Here is a 23,310-nt window from a genome sequence, read left to right as displayed (position 1 = left end):
AATATAATTAAGTTCAGGTGTGTAAAAATATTAATGATAATATTAATGTTGATATACAGTGAGATGAGATGAAAATTGTAAGTGTTTAAGGTGACAGGAAACAGACAGATTATTAGTAGATAGAAGTAGTGTTATATACAGAGAACTCTCACTAAATCTTATAATTCACATAATATTTGAAGCTTTTTTATTTTGAAATACCACGATTATTCGCTTATATTCACTTTCGACTTAAACTAAGTTTAAATTCAACATCTTTGAACATCTTGTAAATTAATTTATTAACTGTATTATTTTAATTAAACACATTTTAGCTTTCCTAAAGAGTGATATATGGCTTTAGAAATTCTCTCGAATTTGTTTCTGTGTCGAAAGTGCTGCTGTAAAATCTCTGAGTTTACTGTCATTAGAAGGAGAATGCTATGCCACTTTTCTTAAAACCCGTAAAGTTGCGTTTGACTGCAGTGCTGCTCCGTTTGTTTGGTGTAGGTAGTGCAGTTGTCGGTTTTGTTGACTGTGTAGTGGTCGAGTGGTATGTGTACTGTCCTCGGTCATGTCAGTGTACAGACCCCTGGTGTGTTTGCTCAGGCACGGGACAGCAGCAGCGAGGGTCACCACCTGGTCAGCTGTAGGAGCTGCTGTTAATTACATGTTAAGTAAAACATTTAATTATTATTATTATTATTATTAAAAGTTTAAATGTATTTTTAAAAGATGAATTAATCTCCTGCACTATTGTCAGAATCTTATTCTAGCAGATGCCACTAGGTGTCACTGTCAACTACATTATATATGCCATTGTGCCAATAATAGAGAAACTGGATTATATTTATGATTATGAAATATAGATAAATGCATGCATGTATGTATGTACTGTGTATATATATATATATATATATATATATATATATAATATATATATATATATATATGTATGTACTGTGTATATATTTATATATATACACAGTACATACATACATGCATGCATTTATCTATATTTCATATATATATTATGTTTGTATAGTGTGCATATTTTATAATATAAATTGTAATGTTTATGTATGTTATAATATATGAACAAAAATGTCTGTAAACTTTAGGACACAGAAGGATTTTGAAATGATGAGGAAAATTAAGACAAAATTCAACCCCAGAAATGATGTAAGCATTAAATTATCTATGATATTTGAATTTTCATATCATCTGATTATTGTATCATCTTGAAAAATGTTAGAAACTTTCTAATACCTGCAAGTGAGAAATAGTCCATTGCTCTAGAATTAACCAGAATGAAATCTCTGTAGGAGCTAATGCCATGGGACCATCCATATTTCAGTGGTGTGATACGTGCAGAAAAGTAAGAGATCTGAGAAAAGCATGAGACCGATTCATTTTCTTAAAATAAGCTGCAGTGCTGTTCAAAAGTTTAGGATCAGTAAGATTATTATTTTTAATTATTACATTTATTCAGAAAGACTTGTATTAAATTCTAGTTCTAATTTTGATGAAAAATGACAGTAAAGAAATTTTATTATTTATATTTTGATGAAAAATGAATGTAAAGGTAATATAAGATTGATATTTAAAATGAGTGTTGTTTGTTTCTAACATTGATAATAAATCAGCATATTAGCATGATTTCTGAAGGATCATGCGACACTTAACACTGGAGAATGATGCTGAAAAATCAGCTTTGCTAACACAGAAATAAATGATATTTTAAAGTATATTAAAATAGAAAATATTTATTTTAAATTAATTTTCACATTACAATTTCTTTCTGTTTTTGATCAAATAAATGCTGCTTTGATGAGCATAAGAGACTTCTTTAAAAAACATTAAAAACCTTACTGATCTCAAACTTTTAAACAGCAGTGTATATGTATAATTATTTATTTATTTATTTGAGACTTTAAAGCCTTCTGATACAAGATTTCTGTGCTGCTTTTGACGTTCTCAAAATGTTTCTTTTGTAGTCTGTGCTCTCTGTGAGTAAAATTTGTTCATTGACGTTCGGCCTTTATTAACAGGGCATGTTGGAGTGTTGTGTTTTGTCTTGGCAGATCCAACGTAGAGCCAAGTCTATACAGTCCGTACTTCTCGCTGGGAGCATGTATGGAAGGTCTGAATGGTCTTTTCACGCAGCTGTATGTGTATCACTGCTGACTGAGCAGCCAAGTGTGGGGGAGGTCTGGAGTGAAGATGTGCTCAAGCTGGAGAGATCACACTTCTGCGCTTGATTATCAAACCCAGTGGGCTTAAATGAGAGCTCATCTTCAGGTCAAGCCAACTTCATTTCCAAGTGGATGTTGCACACTGGTGGTAGTTTAGGAGAGAGAGGCATGATGGAAAATCTCTTCCATGAGGTGGGCCATGCCTTGCACTCCATGCTGGGACACACCCGCTACCAACCTGTGATGGGTACGATATGATCACTACTAAAATCAGCTAATTTAGTTCAGGTCTGCAGCTTTAAAATGTACCCAGAGCAGCATGATCACAGTGATATTATTTCTCTCTGTAGGAACAAGATGTGCCACTGATTTTACAGAGGTACCTTCTATTCTAATGGACAGGTACACTGCACACTGCACTACAGTGTTTATGTTCATTTTGCATACATACCATAAAAGTAGTCTATATGATTCATACTGTACATTATATGCCCAAATCTTCTGAAGTAACTTTGTGTTAATTTTCGAATGAGCAGTTCATAAATTAAAATTTTATGTGTATTTGTAGTTTGAATCAATATCATTTCTCATGGTGGCCCGACTTTGTGAGTCCAAGAAGGTCTGTGGTGCAGCTGACACTCAACTTCAGGTACCAGATCTTCTCACTCAGCATCCAGTGTAACCACATCACGTTTTTTTAATATATTTTCTCATTGTGGATCCAGTGTAACCACATTTCTTCTCACTCAGCATCCAGTGTAACCACATCACGTTTTTGGAGTATAAAATATACCAAAAATGACTTTTTTTTGATGTTGATAATTTAAGTATTAATTGTTTTTAGTTTTTTTTGTTGGCCTATTAACTGATGTGATGTCCAATATTATTATTATTATTATTATTATTATTTTTTTTTTTAAGGAGTATTCACAGTGAAGCTTGAATGTAGATTGTAAAATTAGTAATTAGAACATTTTAATAAATTAATTAAATGAATTTTTAAAAAATTAGGTAACATTTATAAATATTGTTAGGAAGAATTGTTTGGCGGAAAAATATGCTCTGATATTTTTGCCTTCCCAAAATAAAAAAAAAGCTAATATTAAACAATATGTAATGCAACATAAATGGTTAATTCGTAAATAGTTTCTGTAAATGGTTCTCTTTAGGTTTTCTATGCAATCCTGGATCAAGTTTATCATGGAAAACCACAAAATCGATCAACGACCGATAACATGATAGATATGCAGAAGAAGTACTATGGTCTGCCATATGTCACCAACACAGTAAGTGTGTTTATAGTAGAACTACAAAAATATATAAGGTATAATATATAGGAAATCTTTTCTTAGACATTATGCACGGTCTAGTTATTAAACTAGTTATTAAGGGCTTTATAGAAATCAGTGTTTTACAAAAAGCACATCTCCCCATATGTAGGTGGTCTGTTGCCCTCAAATGAAGTGATCTATTGCTATTATTGAAGTTAATGAATGTTTGGGAATCGTTCCTTGGCTAATCCTTAATAACATCTTATACTCCCGCTTCTGAAGTACAAAAACACATCAACACACCAAGGTAGTTTAGTTTTGGCCCCTTTCCTGCCGTGTGGTTTTCTACATCTTTCACAGACACTGCACGGTTAAAGGATTAAAATGCTTTTCTCTGCTCTCCGGCCCTTTTCGGAGGCCTTTTCTGCAATAACAAAGCAGAGATATACTTTGAAGAAGCACTCCCTGGGGGAAATATTTGAAACTTTTCTTTCAGAGTCTTTTTGGAAGGGAAAACATAGTTTGAAATGCTTTTCTCAGCTCTTCGGCAGCTGTAGAGATGGCCGCCTGAGAGATGGAGCGATCTAAAACACATATTTTATTTCGGAATGGCCTTCATAAACCGTTCATCCTGGCCTGTAATTATGTGGAGCCACTGGGAATCAGGCCTCCCCCCAACTCTAAATATTCCCTTCTCTCTTTAATTGCTTCAGCCATAATGTCTTTACCATCCTCTAAATCACCCAGCTTCCCCCTTTTTATCCGTTATTACTGCCTCTCACGGGAACGCAGCTAATAGTATGCGTGTGGGTCTTTCGTTCCTGTAGGATGGATGTTTTAGTGACTATTAAAGAACAACTGAAAGCTTTCCTCAGCACACATATGGCTGTAAAACCCTCCGCATGCAACTCCGTTGAAGAATGGCAGCTGTTTTGACACATTATTTTGTTGCAGTAAAGATATAAAACCAGATTTTTACCTGGCAGTTTTTTCGTGACAACACATGGATACATTTTTATTGATCCTTCCTTCCAGTGTAACCTTCAAAAGTTTGGGGTCAGTATGTTTTTTTTTTTGTTTGTTTGTTTTTTTAAAGGGGTCATGAACTGAGAAACCAGAATATCCTTTGATCTTTTGAGGTCATTGTACTATGAAAACATCCTGTAAGTTTCAGAACTCAAAACTTTGTCGTTAATCTAAGTTTTGGGAATGTTCTACCCTATGATGTAATAGTGTGGATAAGCACCTCCTCCTGCTTTGACATCACTGCCTGTTTAACCCCGCCCACCAATTTGTCCATGTAGTGTAGAACCAATCATAGCAGTGGGTGTTTACTTCCGAGTCTACTCTACAATCCACCACGGCTATTCAAACAAAGCGTTCTGATGAGAACAGGACAGAAAATAGCTTGCTTCTAAAATTTTGATGTTTTTTGATGTAAAAATCTTGATCACATTATAAGTGCACCTCAGAGAACAGTACAAAATAAAATAAAAACAAAGGCAGTTCATGACCCCTTTAACAGTTCATAAGTCTTTTGCGCTCAAATACAGTACAAACTGTAATATTGTGAAATAAAAATTACTTCTCATTTATTCCTGTGATACAAAGCTGAATTTTCATTACTCCACATCATTTCTCCAGTCTTCAGTCTCACATGGTCTTTCAGAAATCATTCTGATATGCTGATTGGCTGCTCAAGAAACATTCTTATTTTTTAACAGAGTTGAAAATCATGATGTTTTTTTATTTAAGGGATCATATGACGTTGTTAAAAAGAACATTATTTCGTTTATTTGGTGTAATGAAATTAAATGTTTATGCGGTTTAAGGTTAAAAAAATACATTATTTTCCACGTACTGTACATTATTGTTTCTCTTCTATGATGCGGTTTAATGTTAAGAGTATATTTTTTTTTAAGCTTATTTTTCTTAAAAGCGAGGTGTGCTCTGATTGGCCAGCTATCCAGTGCGTTGTGATTGGCCGAATGCCTCAAACGTGTGATGGAAATGTTACGCCCCTCACCATACTATGCGTGTCCCAGCACAACCAGGCAAAACCAATAAAACCCATTACAAACGAGGCATTTGTTGCATCCAGTGGGGACATAATTATGGATTATAATGACTTGTACTGTCTTACGCGTTGCGTTGAATTGTGCCGCGTAAACATAAAACCATGTCTGCATTTGTGATCAGAGAAACAACAAGTGCTACTCTACACTGCTCAAAGTTACGCCTTCTTTCTTTGCGTGAACATTTGGGCGGTGTTATGCAAATCTTCCCACAGAGTGATGTAGACATGTAAGGGCGTGTTTAAATTAGGCATTTTTGGAGGGCGTGGATGAGTCTAAACTTTTAGAAAGAATATCTCTTTGGGTTTGAGAGTTTATTCTTTGCAACTTTAGGGATCTTATCTATTCACAAACAGTTTGTAACACACAAAAGAGAAAGGAAAACTTATAATCGCATCATATGACCCCTTTAATATAAATCTAAAAAAATTTATAAAGTATATGTTTTGCCTTGTTTATCATCCACCTGGGGGAAGTCTTATTGCTTTACAAAAATAACATCCTTCACCTCAACAAGCCCTGCATTTTGGGGTGTTTGTCATTTATGTCTTACCACAAATGGCACGGGCGCTGGAGTATCATACTGGGGTTTGCTAAATCACTACCCCTAATACGAGTGATAATAGTGTGCCTGACCACTAATAAAGATTGCAGCCATTGATGGAGATGGTTAATGATTCACAGAGTGAGGTGAATTTACAGTTGTTTGACTTTTGTTGACCTTGATTCGTTTTACTAGGGCATTAATAGTGTTCTGGAAGATAATGTCAGCTGTTAGAAACATGGACCAGATGGAAGTTCTTGTCCTGTTGCTAATATTTGGGAACATTTGCACACAGCGTTACATTCCTCTGGCTGCTGAGACACACAATGGGATGCGAAGAGCAAGCCCAAAAAGCATAGTAATACCAGTTCTGTGACTGTGAAATTCTTATAAACGTACACTTAAAATATCTTATGGCCAGCAGCCTGACAGGACCCATCTGCAGTGAAAATATTTCCATAATCGAATACAGATTTTAGATGAGTGTTGATAGTCAAGTAGCTGCTCTGCTTTGCTAATGTTTAGCTTTCAGATGTTACGTCCCTACAGGAGTGCATTTGAGCTTACTGAAGTCATTAGGGTCCATATGGGTTATGTCTTGCTGATACTCTGGGGCTTAACTCTGTATTATACAGCAGTTTCACCTTCTCCAACCATAATGTGTCTCTCATAGTGCTGTTTACACAACCCTGGCTCTCTACAATAACTTTGCAGAGGAACACTTAACGCACACATTTTGCATCAGAGCAGACTGTCCAGCATGACTCTTAGTAATAATTATTAAAGCCAGATGTCTTTGCCGAGTCCTTTATATCCTGTAGCATGATAACAGTGATTTTATAAGGTACCTACAAAAGTACATAGACATGTAACACGTGTATCTGTAAAGTTTACTTGCACTTACAATGGAACAGTGGAGAAAGTTGCCCCATGCCATGCGAGAGGAGCAAATGCCCTCAATGGTATATAGCCAACTAATTGAGCTTTTTGTTTGTTTCTTGATTTAATGTTTTGTTTTGGCTTGCTTAGTCTTTGTTTTTAACTTTGTTGTTTTGTTTGTTTCTTGGTTTGTTTTTTATTTGTTTTTTATATTGTTTTTTACATGCTTTGTTTTTGTTGGTTTATTTGTTTTGTGTATTTTTGTTTGTTTTGTTACTTTTTTGTGATTTGGTTTGTTTTTTTACCTTGATTGGGTTGTTTTCCTTTTTAAGTTTTTGTTTGGATTCTTGGTTTGGTTTGTTTGTTTTTTGATTTCTTTGTTTCTTGATTTGTCTTTCTTGTGTTTTTTTTTTTTTGTGTGTGTTTGTTTCATGCTTTGTTGTTTTTGTTGGTATTTTGTTTGTTGTTGTTTTTTTGTTTTGTTTTGTTTGTTTCAGACTTTGTTGTTTATGTTGGTTTATTTGATTTGTTTGTTTCATATTTTGTTGTTTTTGTTAGTTTATTTGTTTTGTCTATTTGGTTTGTTTTTGTTTGTTTTGTTACTTTGTTTTTTTCTTGATTTGTTACCTTGATTATTTTTGTTCATTTCTTGTTTGCTTTGTTTCTTGATTTGTCTTTTTTGTTTGTTTCTTGTTGTGCTGTTTTATTTTCTTAATTGGTTTGTTTTTATTAGTTTTTTGCTTCTTGGTTCATTATTTTGTTTCTTGATTTGCTTGTTGATTTGTTTGTTTCTTTTTTTCTTTTTTGTTTCTTGTATAGTTTTTCATGGTAAATTTTAGTTTATTTTGTTTGGTCTACTTGGCTGCTTTGATTGTTTGTTTCTTAATTTTGTTTTTTTTTTTTGTTAGGTTTTTTTTGTTTTTTTTTTTTTTTTTTTTTTTGTTTCTTGATTTTTCTTTTTGTTGTTTATTTTGTTTCTTGGTTTATTGTTTTGTTTGTTTCCTGGTTTGAATTTTTTTTTACTTGGTTCTCAGTTGTTTGTTTTAAGTTTGTTGTGTTTCGTTTTTTGTTTTGTTTTGTTTGGGGGGTGTTTGTTTTATATTAAAATAACATTGATATGAAAATGTAAATGTTTATACTTGTGTGTTTTGTGTTTTATTCATCAGATACGGTAGAGAGTCACGCGATTTTAGGGGGTGGGGGTTTGAGATTGCCTTAAATTTATTCAAATTCAGGTATGCGTGTCCTGCATGAGTGCTTGGGCTATGTCAAGATAGCATGTGAGGTCCACAGAACAGAAACTACCTTTAAAGGTATTGTAGATTTGAATGGGATCCACTTAACATTCACTGGCTTCATCACACCTTTAATGACAGTGATGAAGAATGTCTTTCTTCATTCAGTATATCCAAAACCATTCACACTCATCTTACTTGCTGACTTTATGAACCCAGACACCCAGTTAGATTAGCAGTAGCTATAAACTGATATTATCATATACCAACAGGTTTGTTGCCCCTATTTACTGTCATATCAAGCATAGTGTACTCGGTTCATTTCCTGCAGGGATAATGGTAACAGCGGGTGTCTAAGCACGTCTCCATCCCTCAGCGATGTGTTTGAACTACTGAGCTCTTTCAACACAAGTCTAGCCTGTGTTTTAATAGCAAAATACTTCCCAACTTGCACCCACCCAAAACATTATCACTCTCTTTCATTTAGCTCAGAGTAAAGTAGCCATGGGAATAGGCTTTGCACCATTTGTGCTCTGGGAATGTAAATATTTAGTGATGAATACGGTCCCGAAGGCATTGTGTGGCAATAACTTGACTCTTCCATTTAATTGGGTCACAGTTGCAGCTGAGATATTGAATGTTGTTAGCATCAGCATGTTTCCAGGTTAGGAAATAACTTGGCAAGCGTTTACAGAGATGTAACAGGAATATTCCTGCGGCAGCTTGTGGTTAGTTCACCTGCACCTGTCTCTGCAGGCCTGGCAGCTGAGGTTCAGTCATCTTGTCGGCTATGGGGCGAAGTACTACTCGTACCTGATGTCATGGGCGGTGGCCTCCATGGTGTGGAAGAAGTGTTTCTATAAAGACCCTCTCAACAGGTTTGTGAAAGACGCATGTAGTTGTAAAGCCGTGAAAAAATATTGTTTTTTCTGTTTTTCCCTAAAGTTTCTACACTCCTTACCCTCTGGAGTTGTTTGGTCATTTTTGACAGAAAAAATGTAACTTTTTTTGTTTTTGTTGATGTTGTTTTTTTTCTTCTTTGTAATGGCACGAAACTTGGGCAAAGTTTTCAGCACTTGCTATGTGAACATGCTACGTTATTTTTGCTATGTGAAAAAATAATTAAAAATTAAATCATGGAAATGTTTTTCGAAAAAGTTAAATGGTCCAGAAAAAAACAATCATTCTTGTACTGTTCTTGTTCTTGTTTATTTATATAGCACAGTTTAATATAACACCAAGTTGCCCAAAGTGCTTCACAATATCATAATAAAATATGTAAAAAAAATAAATAAATAAAAAAAACACACAAATCACATAATATGGACACAGTTTAAAGTAAATAAACCTGCATCACAAAAACTCCTCATTAATCTTCAAAAGATGTGCTTTTAACAGCTTTGTAACATGGTTGTACTGTTCACAGTCAAAAACGACCACATTGGAAATGAATGGAAAGCAAATTTCATCAAGTGGAAACGTTTGGTACTGCACTCAAACAAAATCTTACATTTTTTGAGATATCAACTTCAAATTTGGAACATAACTTGAGATTTATGGCTGTGATTTTATTGAAGTTTTAGAGTAAAAAACATGTTTTGGAAAATATACAGTATGTTTCATATAATAAATTTAAAAGTACTTTTAGCCATTTTCATAATATAAACTTTTTTTTCCATTTTTAAGTTTCTTCTTTTTTCAGTTCTTTAGTTTAGTTAAACTTTTTACACTTCAGCAATAATCTGCCAAATGTCTTCTTTAAAAAAGACCAAAACTTACTAAAAGAATTCAAGTTTTATGGCAGTTTGTTGATTCATCTAATGAATGATTTGTGTATGCCATAACAAATTAAATTACTTGATATATTTGTTTCTTTTCACCCAGAACAGATAAACTATACAGTTTAAACCACAAAACTCCTGTTTTCATTTCATGGGGTCTTTAAAAATACCAGGATATCTTAACTACTCTGCTGTGGTTTTGTTCTTTGGCACTTTTTTTGTTTGGACAGTTTTGGACATGTCAGGCAGGTAGAGAGGGAACATAAGGGTTTATGGGCTTGGATTGTGGGAACGATGCTGGTATTCCAAAGTAAACCTCTGTCTGCTCACGTTGTTGCAGAGAAACCGGAGAGCATTACCGTAGAGAGATGCTGGCTCATGGGGGAGGGAAGGAGCCCATGCTGATGGTGGAAGGTAAGAAAAGAAGTCTGCGCTTGAGAGAATGAACAAGGTCTCAGTTCAGTCACTGCCGTTTCTTTGTCCCTGAAAGAGTCAGCATAAAGAGTCCAGATTGGCTTATTTGCTTTCTGAGTACATGTTCCTGGTGTTATACCGAATGATTCATCAGTGCATGTTAATACAAAAAAGTGCCCCAGTAATGTCAGAATGTAATACAGTTTTTCTCAGTTGCTTTGGTGCATTTCTCAAATCAGAAATGAAATTCTCAAAACTACTTGTACAAACTCCACATCATCTAGTCATTTATACACATCATAAAACCAGTTTCTCATTCTTTTGAACAAGTTGCGATTGCTTTTGTACATTCATCCAATTGATTATGCACATTTATCTGTGGTTTCCTACATTATCAGTTGCTAATGTCATGTTGCTCAAAATGTATTATATGGTTCTCTTTGCAATAGTCTTACACCTCAAAACATCTAGGCATTAGTTCCTTGCATAAGCCATTACATGCAAAATTTGTTGAACTATTTGTCATAAGCTGTCAAGCATAGTTTTACACATTTCTATTAGACCTTTTGTACAAAAACGTGAATTGATGAATTGTGCAGGTGAAATTGACCCTCACTCAAGGAATGTAAAGTGTTAGTTCAATCAACAATCAACCAGTTGTCAAAGGTGCATCTCATGAACAATCAACTGGGAAGCATATATAGACAGACCACAACACAGAGTTGCAAACTTACCAATAATGGATGGACCAGGAAACAAACAGGGTCAACAGCCAAGAGGAGGAAGAAGAGGAGCAAGGATGCGTGGTGGAAGGCAAAAACGAGGAAGAGGCAGAAGAGGACATAGGCGCATATCTGATGACATAAGAGCCACTATTGTAGACCATGTTGTCAATCATGGCCTTACTATGGCTGAAGAGGGTCGAAGGGTGCAGCCGAATATTGGGAGATCAACCGTGTCCTCAATAGTTCAAACGTTTCGAAGAGAGAACAGGTGTGTCCACCAATGTACAGTGCACTGTTACTGTATATAAGCAGTATACTGTTTACTTCCTATAATGCTTCACATTACAGTAGTCCACTTGTATTTCACAGCATACAGAAATATACTCTATGCAGATACATACTGCACCTTACACTGCACCCACCTGTATGTTTTACAGTAAAATGTGTGTTTGCATAATTTTTGTCTATGTGAAAGTGTGCGATGCATCACTGCATTTGCCCCCACATAGGACTGCAAGATTACCTCAAACCGGTGGCAGAGGACGCCTTTTCACACCTCAACAGGAGGAGGCTATTTGCACCATGGTCCGAGCAAACAATGCTATGAGACTCAGGGAAATACAAAGGACCATTATAGAAGACAACGTGTCTTTGAAAACATCTGTACTGTTCGCATCTCAACCATTGACAGGGTGCTGCATAGAAACCAGATGAGTATGAAACAGCTGTACCATGTACCATTCCAAAGGAATGAGGACCAAGTTAAGGAGCTACGGTACCAGTATGTACAGGTAAAACATATATCTATGTAACTAATTTACAGCAACATTTTATAGTGATACATAGTACAGTAAGCATAAACTGCACACATTTCCATTGCTGTGGAAGGAACATGCAATATATGTACATTTTATGTCACTCTTCCTTACCAAAACATATTCAACTGTGTGTTCTGGGATATAGCGTATAATGGAGTTGGAATCAAGTGAACCCTCTCACAACTTTGTATACGTGGATGAGGCTGGCTTCAACCTGACCAAATGCAGAAGGCGGGGTCGGAATGTCATCGGTCACAGAGCTACTGTGGATTTGCCAGGCCAAAAGGGAGGAAATATCACCATGTGTGCTGCTATTTCGGAGCATGGTGGAACCCATATCCCCCTTATAGGGCCATACAACACCCAGCATCTACTCAACTTTTTAGAGACTCTCTACAGGGCTCTCATCCCTGATGATGAGAAGGGTCTGTTTAGAGAGGATTTGCCAAAGTATGTGGTCATTTGTGATAATGTGAGTTTCCATCGATCAGACATCATAAGGCAATGGTTTGTAACCCACCCGAGGATGCTCATAGAATTCCTCCCACCTTATTCACCATTTCTTAACCTAATTGAGGAGTTATTTTCAGCATGGAGGTGGAAGGTGTACGATCGTCAGCCACACACACAGATGACCCTGCTGGCTGCAATGGATGCAGCATGTGAGGACATCACAGTAGACGCCTGCAGAGGACGGATAAGGCATTCCAAAAGATTCTTTCCACGTTGCATTGGAAGGGAAAATATCCGGTGTGATGTGGATGAGAATATGTGGGGCGACAGACAGGAACGTCTGGATGTGTAGAGACAGCACTAGAACAGTGCTGCGGGCAAAGTTGTGCCTTAGGGGTGTTTCCTGTGTTTCTTTCTAATTTAGTTTTTATTTTCCTTTGTGCCTCTTGTCTTTTTTTTTTACTGTAAATTATTTTGTTGTTTTCTTTCATAAAGTATCACTAGTAAAAGCTATGAAAAACAAAATCTATTTTGTCTCTTTCAATCAATAACCACATACAGTAATATGTAAATGGTACTGTTGAAATTGATATATGCCATAGAAGTGCAGCCTTGTGCATTTCAAATACAGTAACTGTCATCCAAACTGTAGCCTAAGTTTACATCTGGTAATACTGTCAAAGTACACAGTTACATTGACAACATGCCTAAACATTTTGACGAGCTTGTTCGTGAACAATGACTCAATGACTTATCATTCTGATGGCTCTGACATGGTCGTTGGCATAAATATTTACTTTTGAGAGATGTACTAAGGATTTTTAGTGACTGACTAGCTTTAGAAACATATCTATTGTATATTGCAGTTTGTACAAATTGTTCTGAGAAATGCACTTATTATTTTGCACATGTTAGGGATGATGTGAAAAACGCGACTGAGAAAAACTGTAACCTCCAATAAACAATTGTCAAGAGGCTATTTATATCACAGCAATTGTTATATATATATATATATATATATATATATATATATATATATATTATAGAAAATAAGAATAGATTACTATTGGGTAAGTGTAGATGATCTCTAGATGAAAAATTTCCCAGCCTTGATATAGCGAAAATAGATAGATAGATAGATAGATAGATAGATAGATAGATAGATAGATAGATAGATAGATAGATAGATAGATAGATAAATACAAACAAATCAGTATGTGTATAAAATTGTTAGCATTATTATTATTTTACATAATTGTTAGCATTATTATGGATAACAGTTATCCATAATTTTATGTTAAAATGTTTTATTACAGCTATATTATCATTAGGGGTGCTCTGATTGATCGGCTACCGATCACTATCAGCCAATAATCGCTTTGGGATGATTGATCGGCAGTCTCTATAAAGGCCGATCTCAAGCCTGCTGTGGGTGTGACTTTGATTGGAGTATTACTTTTAGATAACAAAGCAATAATAGATGACACTAGTGGAGTTAGGAAAACAATGTTCTTTATTGTTTATTGTTCCGCAGGATTGCTTGTAAAAAAGATTTAAAAGCAAAAGAAAAGGCAGTAGAGCTGACTGTTTCTGTCAATGGTAACTTTTAATTTAGAATGTTTGTGATAACGTAAGAAAAGTAGTTTTGCCACTTGCTTAAGAAACTGTGTTGCGCTGTGTAAGCTATTGTGCAACAATAGCATGATTGTAAAATCAAAAATGCACTGCATGATCGAACATTTATATGAGATAAATACATATTTTTTAAATAAAATGCTCTCTAAAAAATAATCTCTAAAAAATGCTCCCCTCCACCCCTCAAATAAAAAAATAAAAAATAAATCCCCTCTCACAAGAGTCACCTATAAGAGGGAAATTCCCCTCATTTTCAAAAATGAAATTCAGTCCCTGAATAAATGTTTAAAAATCCTGATTGGAGTATTACTATAAATAATTCTACATAATAAAAAATATGGCTTTAAAAAGATCAGTATCGGTGATCATATTGGCAGATACGGCTTTCTGTGATCGGTGATCAGCCTCAAAAATCCTGATCGGAGCACCACTAATTATCATTTCATTTTAAGCATGTGATTTTACTTTTTGAAATGCAATCACATCAGGTTGAAATTATGATAATTATGAGTTTTTTCATAATGTTATGAGTAATAATAATAATAATAAAAAAACTTTATTTAAATTTGTATATAAAATGATACAATTATAATATCTGCTGTTAATTCAGTTATTAAACATATTAAAAATAAAAATGATGATAATAATTTTTACATATTGGTATCAACTAGAAATTTCTCTACATTAGTTCTTTTATTAAGTCATATCATATCAGTTCACATATATAGTTTATCATACACATATATCAGGGATGGGCAAGTTAACGCGTTATTGCGTTAATGCATTAATTGATTAACACCAACAATTATTTATTGTGCATTAACACAGTTTTTTATTATTATGAAAATCCATTTCTCATTGGCTCTGAGTACACATACAGACAAACCATGGATCACAGGGTGGGAAGGCGCCTGTTATAATGTTATGATCGAGGCTCTGGACTCTGAGCATAACTTGTTTTTCTATAACAAACTATAAAATAGTTTCTGTAAAAGCATTAATGTCCTGGCAGTGGCAAATAGCTTTGGTTTTATATTTAATTTGATTACACTGATGTTATAAGTTGAGATTCACAAGACATATTTGAACTGCTACTATGAAATTTTTTTATTTGTTTATATTGTTTGCAAACCAAATGTTATTGCACTTTTGTTCATATAGCAGTACTTTTAAATGAAAAAAGTGCACAATACACTACTTTTGAATGCATTATTGAATTTTGTGCATAACAATTAATCGCAGACAATCATGAGATTAATCACAATTTAAAAATGTAATCATTGCCCAGCACTATATAACTATATATATATATATATATATTTATATATATATATACATACATACATATAAAATTTTATTTATTTAGTTTTACTTGTTTCTTGTCATGAATATAGCCGTAGTAGCTGATATGGTATTACTTATGGCATAAAACAAACAAACAAACAAATCAGTATGTGTATGAAATTGTTAACAATATAATTAAATAGTGATCCATAATTTTGTTAAAATGTTTTATTACAGTTATATTATCATTTCATTTTAAGCATGTGATTTTACTTACTGAAACGCATTCACGTCAGGTTGGAATTATGATAATTATAAATTTCCAAGTAATTATAATTTATATTCCAAAAAAAATAAACATTTTGCTTTGTTTTGTTATTTTATTATTTATTTTTATTGACATTTTTTAATTTACCTTTTTAATTTTATTTTTCATTTTAATATAAAATTATACAATTATAATATCTGCTGTTATTGACCATATTAAAAATAATAATGATAACAGTAATATTTTTACATATTGGTATCAACAGAAATTTTTAGATAAGTAGATTTATTACCATATCATTAAAATTTAATTTTAAGCACGTGATTTTACTTACTGAAATTCATTCAGATCAGGTTGGAATTACAATAATTATGAGTTTCCAAGTAATACATTTTTTTTGTTTGTTTGTTTTGTTTACTTTTTGAATTATCTTTTTTTTTTATCTTTTTCATTTTTTTAATTTAAAATAATACAATTAATATATCTGCTGTTAATTCAGCTATTGACCATAATAAAAAAAAATAAAAAAACATATTAGTGTCTTCACTTCCTTATTCTCTGATTCCTTAGCTACATGCATTTTCCACTGTTAACGTTCCGGTTCAGAGCACACCCCATGGCCCCTCCTCTGTGCCGGATCACAGTGGAACAAGAGCCACCCTAGAGAGAGCCTGTAGCCGGGGCCGTTTTTATCTGCCAGGCTCCTCGCTCTGAGCTGGCCGGATCCCAGGCCTCTGGTGCTGAAAAGTCCAGGCTGGATTAGATGGCATAGCAGAGAGAGGAGAGTGACGGACTGACGGCCATGCTGACTGAAGCCCTGTGTTCTCCAGCCATGAGCGGCACAGAGGTGTCTTTCATGGCCCTCAGCTTTCCCAGGGACCTCTATTTTAGTGCCGAAGGACAGACTGAAAGAACAATGCAGATTTGAGCACCTGGGCTGGGATGTGTTTTAGCACTGTAGCGCACAGATGGTGACACACATGAGTTTTAGATACAGGATCACAGGAGGGTCGGGTTCACCTTAGTTTTAAACAGTCCTTAATAGGGTTTCAGTGAAATCGCATTCATATATTCACCAATAATCTGTCACAAAGAAAGGCAGATCTTATAAATAACATTACAAACACTGGATAAGCTTTTTCCTGAAAATATCAATGGTTGAAGGCGAAAAAAAAAGAATATTTTTTTAATAAGCATATTATTGTTTTCAGTCAGCTGCACTCATGAATCATCACATTGGCATAATACAGTGTAATGGTGGCTGTAAGTTGTTAAAAATCTGCAAGGAAGGCAAGACAACTCGGTATGCAAATTTTACAGTGACATCACTGCTGTAGAGGTTTGAATGCTAAGCATTCTTTCAGTGTAAATTAATGGGAGCTTTTCTAATTTTATACATCTCTTAAAGTAAGTGTACAAAAAAACATACATATAAACTAATATATCACACACTTTTATTTAATGGATTAAATAATAGTATTATAAAGTAATAAATTATAGTTAGGTTCAAAAGTCTCAATCCAAAATTATTATCAGCAAAAAGAATGATTTATGAAGGTCCGTGTGATTCTTAACACTAAATTAATAGCTTCTGAAAATGTGTTAAACCTTTTAAAATATTACATACAGTAGAAAACAAAAAAGTAGTTATTTTAAATTGTAGTAATATTTCACAATATTAATATTTTTGCTGTATTTTTGAGCAAAAACAAAAAACTTCGTCTATGGAATATTTTGGAATCTATGGAATCATGTGCATCATTAGCTATTTAAACTGTTTTTACAAACAGTCAGTTGTGATTATCTCATGAACATGATATATGTTTAAGATTATATGTTTACATGATACATATACATACGTTTAAAATATATATGTTTACATGATATATGTTGAAATATGTTTATTTTTCAACTTTTTACTCAAATTTAGGGAAACTTATTTTTGCAATAGAATAAACAAATTAAAAAAGTAATTATCTCACAATCCTGACTTTTTCTCTTGCAATTCTGAAGAAGAAAAAAAAATTGATTTATAAACTCTTAACTCAGAATTTCTTTATAAACTCAATTGCAAGAAAAAAGTCTGAATTGTAAGAATAAAGTCGCGATTACTTTGGTTATTATTTTATATATATATATTTTTATAAAAAAAAAAATAGATGCTTCCATACAAATTCATATCCTCATAGCACACTAATAAAAATATTTAGAAAAAGTCGAAACTGTGAGATGCATACTCTGAATTTTGCGAAAAAAGTCAGCATTCTGTAATATAAGCTATATTATAAATAATGTTATTTAAATATCTACTTTTTTCCTAAATTGTCATAGTTGAACAGACCCCAAGGCACATGATTCTTGTGCACAGTGTCATAATCCTTGAAACTTGAGCTTCCTTTTTATTTTTTTCTCAAAGCTTTGAGACCTCCAGTTTTAATTACAGTTGATGATGAAGTAATTTCAGCCTTCAGGTAGAGCATGAGCTTATTGCTTTCAACTCGTGACATGTTTCAAAGAGTTACAAACACAAGCCATGGAGTATCCAGAAAATCTCTTCATCTGCTGGGAGGGAAGCTGTAATTATCTTCTTAGTCTTGAAACATTGCTCAACCTAAGCAGTGTTCATAGACACCAGGACCACTGGATCTGAGTCTGTGGAGTTTTAGGAGCACATAATGAAACACTGAACTCGATTCCGTTGCATAACACTTCATATAGTGTCCTCGTTTGTCCTCTTGATAACCCTGTCCTGTTTCACATGAAACCCAAACCAGCACTACCTGAGTCATGTTCCACCATGTCTGTGTGCCCACGTAACTGCACAAGTTCAAGGTGTGGTGTGCGGCACAGGAGCCAAAGAATGGTGTTTAAACAGGGATTAATTGAGGAGAGATGAGCCTGCCTCACTTTGATGTGTCTTAATTTCATCATCCTCCATTCCCAGTCTGGAGCTCTTCTGACCAATCGCAGAGAGCCTCCTCATCCTCTTGTTCTCCTCCGATAAATGAAGGGAAGCTGTTTGAAAAGGCATGTCGGACATTCGTTCTGTGGTCGACCTCCATTTCAAAGCACACACAGCTGGGTTGTTCAGGACACCTTGAACTAGAAAGTCCCTTTGATTCATAATAAAACACACACTGTGCACCTGCACTGATAAATATGGTGACTTTAGTCCATCCTTCCTCGCAAATGTTTGATCCTGTCAACTGTTTAATCATGTTCCCACATAAAAAAGATTAATTATTCTTCAGCGTTAGGGTTAAACTTTAGTAGTGGGATTGTTTGTTATAAGACCTTTGATCATATGTAACTTTTTCCACTTACATTTTATTAATATTTTTGCATTTTTTATTTGTATTTTTTATATATAATTGATTTATTATTATTATTATTAACTTTTTTTAACATTACACAGTGTGTATACAATATTTTTTTATGTGGCATTGTTCAAAAGTTTGGGTTTGATACGATTAAGAACTTGTAGGGGGATTTTATTTATATATTTTTATTTATTTAGACAATTTTTAATGGACTTTGAGTATTGCGTATTATACAATTATATTTATAATGTATTTAAAATCTTGTGTAAATAAAATGTAAAAAAATAATAAATAATAAAAAATCATAAAATGTTAGGGGATAGGTAGGAAGATAGGAAGATTGAATGGTATTCTATTTGTATTTATTTAGATCTTATTGAATATTATAAAAGTGTGTGTGTGTGTGTGTGTGTGTGTATATACATCATTTTAATAATACTCTGTCTAAATAAATAAAAATGCATAAATTATACATGTATAACTATTACAAAAATAAGCACTCCTCACTTAAATAAGCAGGCAAAATTTAGCGAAAAAATTATAATAATAAAGGGCATTTACTTGAAGTAAGCATTATAAGACATTCAAAAACTCAAATAAATAGTTCTGGCACAAAAACACATTTTAATTGCTCTAAATGATCTAGATCATTCCAGAGATCAAAGGAACAATAATGTAGTCCTATATATGTAATCTAATGTAGTAACTCTTTTAACATCAGAAATGTAAAGCTCATTCCTGAAGATTAATCTGAAATCTTTATTTTCACTAGATATGGCCTTAATTTGTATATTTTTGGTTTTAGAAAAGGGAAAAAAAATGTGAGTCTGGATTGGGTTTTACTCTGAATCCCCTCTAGAGTGAGCTCAGGAAATTGGCATCATTACAGTAAGTGCTATTGAAGCTGGAGACGTCTAGTCCTCGTGTGATCCACTCAGAGATTAAAGCAGTAGTCTGCCTTACATCTTCAGCTCTCTGAACAAAATCTGTGGCTGTAACATTCATTTAAAAAAACAAACAAAAAAAAAACACAAGTACAGTAAGGTGTACAGCTGGAGGTAATGCTTACTTTTACCAACATAATGCCAGAGGTTGAAGTCAGACAGGTGATTATATAAGCAGTAGGTTTTAATGCTAGTCTCTTCATATCTGTCATGCCCAAGTCATGTCAAGTAGGTCAGGAAGCTCCTGGCTGCTATTTGGCAGCTTGTGCATAAAAATCTAACAAATCCAGATCCCAAATCTAAGGAGCCCATAAGGGGACACGATGACAATTTATACTTCAATGCTTCTGCGTTGTCTCACAAAACATTTGCACTCCTCCAAGAAACTTTGTTCACTCACAAAACTGTATTAAATTCAGTGCTTTTGTGAGAGAATGCAAAGTTTCTTGGGGGAACACAATACTTTTTTACGAGATAATGCAAATGTTTTATGTGAGAACGCAAGATTTCTTGGGGAAACCCAAAAATTTAGCAAGATAACACGTTTTTAGAGAGAATGCTAAAGAGTTTATTGGAGGAATGCAATACTTTTGCAAGATAATGCACATTGTGCTAGAGAACGTAAAGTTTCTCGGAAGGACGCCATAGTTTTGAGAGAGCGCAAAGGTGTTGTGAGTGAATGTAGAGTTTCTTGGGACTGCAAATGTTTTGCAAGAGAATGCGAAGTTTCCCAGACGAATGCAATTCTTTTTTCATAAGGATTAAAATGTTTTATGAGCAAATGCAAACATTCTTAGGAGAGCACAATACTTTTGCGAGAGAATGAAAATTTTTGCGGGAGAACGTTTTCTCTAGGGAATGCAATTTTTGTTTTTTAGAGAATGCAGAGTTGCTCAAGGAATGCATTACTTTTGCAAGATAATGCACATTTTGTGAGAATATGTAAAGTATCTTGGTAACTCAGTAGTTTTGCAAGATAATTTAAATACTTTGCAAGAAAAAATGAAGTTTCTCAGGGGAACGCAATACTTTGGCAAAAGAATGAAAATGTTTTGCGAGTGAACGCAAAGTTTCTCAGTACTTTTGCAAAAGAATGAAAATGTTTTGCGAGCAAACGAAAAGTTTCTCAATACTTTTGCGGAAAAATGAAAATGTTTTGCAAGCGAACCAAAGTTTCTCAATACTTTTCTGAAAGAATGAATATGTTTTGCGAGCGAACGCAAAGTTTCTCAATACTTTTCTGAAAGAATGAAAATGTTTTGCGAACGCAAAGTTTCTCAATACTTGTGCAAAAAAAAAAATGAAAATGTTTTGCGAGCGAACGCAGTTTCTCAATACTTTTCTGAAAGAATGAAAATGTTTTGCGAGCGACGGAAAGTTTCTCAATACTTTTCTGAAAGAATGAAAATGTTTTGCGAGCGAACACAAAGTTTCTCAGTTCTTTTGCACAAAAATGAAAAAGCTTTGCAAGTGAACATTTTCTCTAGGGAATGAGATAATTTTGCGAGAGAATGAAAAGTTTCTTGTAGGAATGCAGTACTTATTTTTTCTATCAGCATGTCCCTTCAGGGGCTCTGTACAAATCTACATCCAGTGTATATATAATTATGTATCAGAGGGAGAACATTTAATCAAATAAGGCCATATTGTGATAGCGATTTTTATCTCATCATTTGGTACAGAATCACAATTATATAATTGTAAAAGCAAATATTTACACAACTATTTATACATATCTTGTTAAATTTGTTTCATTTTATTATCTATTAATTTGGAAAGATGTACATAGCAGGGTTTGTGGGTAAAAAAAGTTGCATGAGATTTTAGTGCAGCCTGTTGCTGTGTGGACTTGGCCTCCTCTGTGTGTGTGTGTGTGTGTGTGTTTTAGAGGTGACCCATGCAGGAAAGAGGGGGAAGGGAGGAGGGCCTATTTACATTGGCAGCTCTACAAGGGGAAATGAGCAGACTTCAAAGCGCCACTGAGAGGAATTGTAAATCGAGTGCACACAGTTTAGCAGGACGATGCACACTGATATTGGCTGCACTGCAGTCACTGAGCTGGGCAGCAACAGATATGTGTGTCAGTCTGTGGAAGATGATATTGTCATATTATAATGTAGTGTTGGGAAGATAAAACCTCTGCCCTTTTAGATGCTGCTTCCTCCAGTGTAAATGCTGCTTAGATTTACAGCACTGCTTTGAACATTGTTTGATGCAAAGTATATGGAAAACCTTTACCTAAACAAGTAATTAACAGAAAATCATCCTGGTAAAGCTTGAGAGAGTGTGTATAACTGGAATTTGCCCCTATTGTTTCACGTCCAGGCATGTTGCAGAAAAGACCCTCCATCGAGGACTTTGTCAATGCCCTCGTGTCTGATCTGGACCCTGACTTTGAAACCTTCATCATGGACTCGGAGGGCTGAGGGATAGCAGTAATAGCAGTATAACTTCATCTTCCTCAGGGTAATCAGTCTTTACAACTGGCTAATTAACTATTTAGAGAAAGAAATGCATTTATGCACCAAAACTGAACGGTCTCACAACAGTGCATTGTGGGATATATGCTAGTGAATTAAAACAAAAAAAACCTTTTTAGGTCATGTTTCACATCAGAACTCAAGAATATAACGTATGTGTTCTATTATACTGAAATAAAATGTGTGTGTTCTATTAGTTTGCTTTTCAACACCCAAAATCATTGCAAAAAATATATTATCATAAATGCAGAATTAATGTATTTGTACATCATACAACATTGTTGGTACTTCATGTAATTATCACTAAATGTAGTTATTTATTATTAAACTGAATTGTTAAATAAAATAATGTTTAATAATTTAATAAACCATTGGTATATTACTGTGCTTTTTTTACTATAATAAAAGTAATATTTTTACTCATTTTCTTTATTTTTGGGGGGGGGGGGGGGGGGGGGTTACATATGTTATCTATGTGTAAATATAAATAATTAAAAAATTAATTTATGAAAATAAAGATATATATATATAGATATATATATATATATATATATATATAGATAGATAGATAGATAGATATAGATATATATATAAATTATAAATTAAAAGTATATAAGTATTATAATTTTGTAATTTTTATAATTACTAAATAAATTATATACATTCATGCCCACATAAACATTCAGTCATACATGGTAAAAAATTATATACATATGATCTAACAACTGGGCATATATATTATTATTATTATTTTTATTTTTATTTTTTTTTTAGATGTAATATGATGTTTATATGTAGTATATCAGAGGGTTAATATTGTTGCATAGTAATTAAACATTATATTTTCTGTCCTCAAATATGGTCGATATTAATTTACTCAGCTCTCCTAGTGTATATCTAAAAATACAGTGCATTGTAGATTACAGTTTGTATAATTTTCAGATGACTGTTATAATGGCATTATATTTGTGCATTAATACTGACTTAATATTTTCATTAAATACTCCAGC

The 23,310-nt window shown here is 33.8% G+C and overlaps 1 pseudogene; it reads left to right on the top strand.

Moving 5' to 3' along the window:
• The first annotated feature begins 43 nt into the window (after positions 1-43).
• On the top strand, positions 44-22,603 carry LOC109072330 (annotated as a pseudogene).
• The last annotated feature ends 707 nt before the right edge of the window (positions 22,604-23,310 follow it).

The sequence above is a fragment of the Cyprinus carpio genome, chromosome B15 (assembly GCF_018340385.1).
Source record: "Cyprinus carpio isolate SPL01 chromosome B15, ASM1834038v1, whole genome shotgun sequence".
Taxonomy (NCBI): domain Eukaryota; kingdom Metazoa; phylum Chordata; class Actinopteri; order Cypriniformes; family Cyprinidae; genus Cyprinus; species Cyprinus carpio.
The sequence above is the reverse complement of the archived record's forward strand: the minus strand, read 5'-3'. Positions and strand labels throughout refer to the sequence as shown.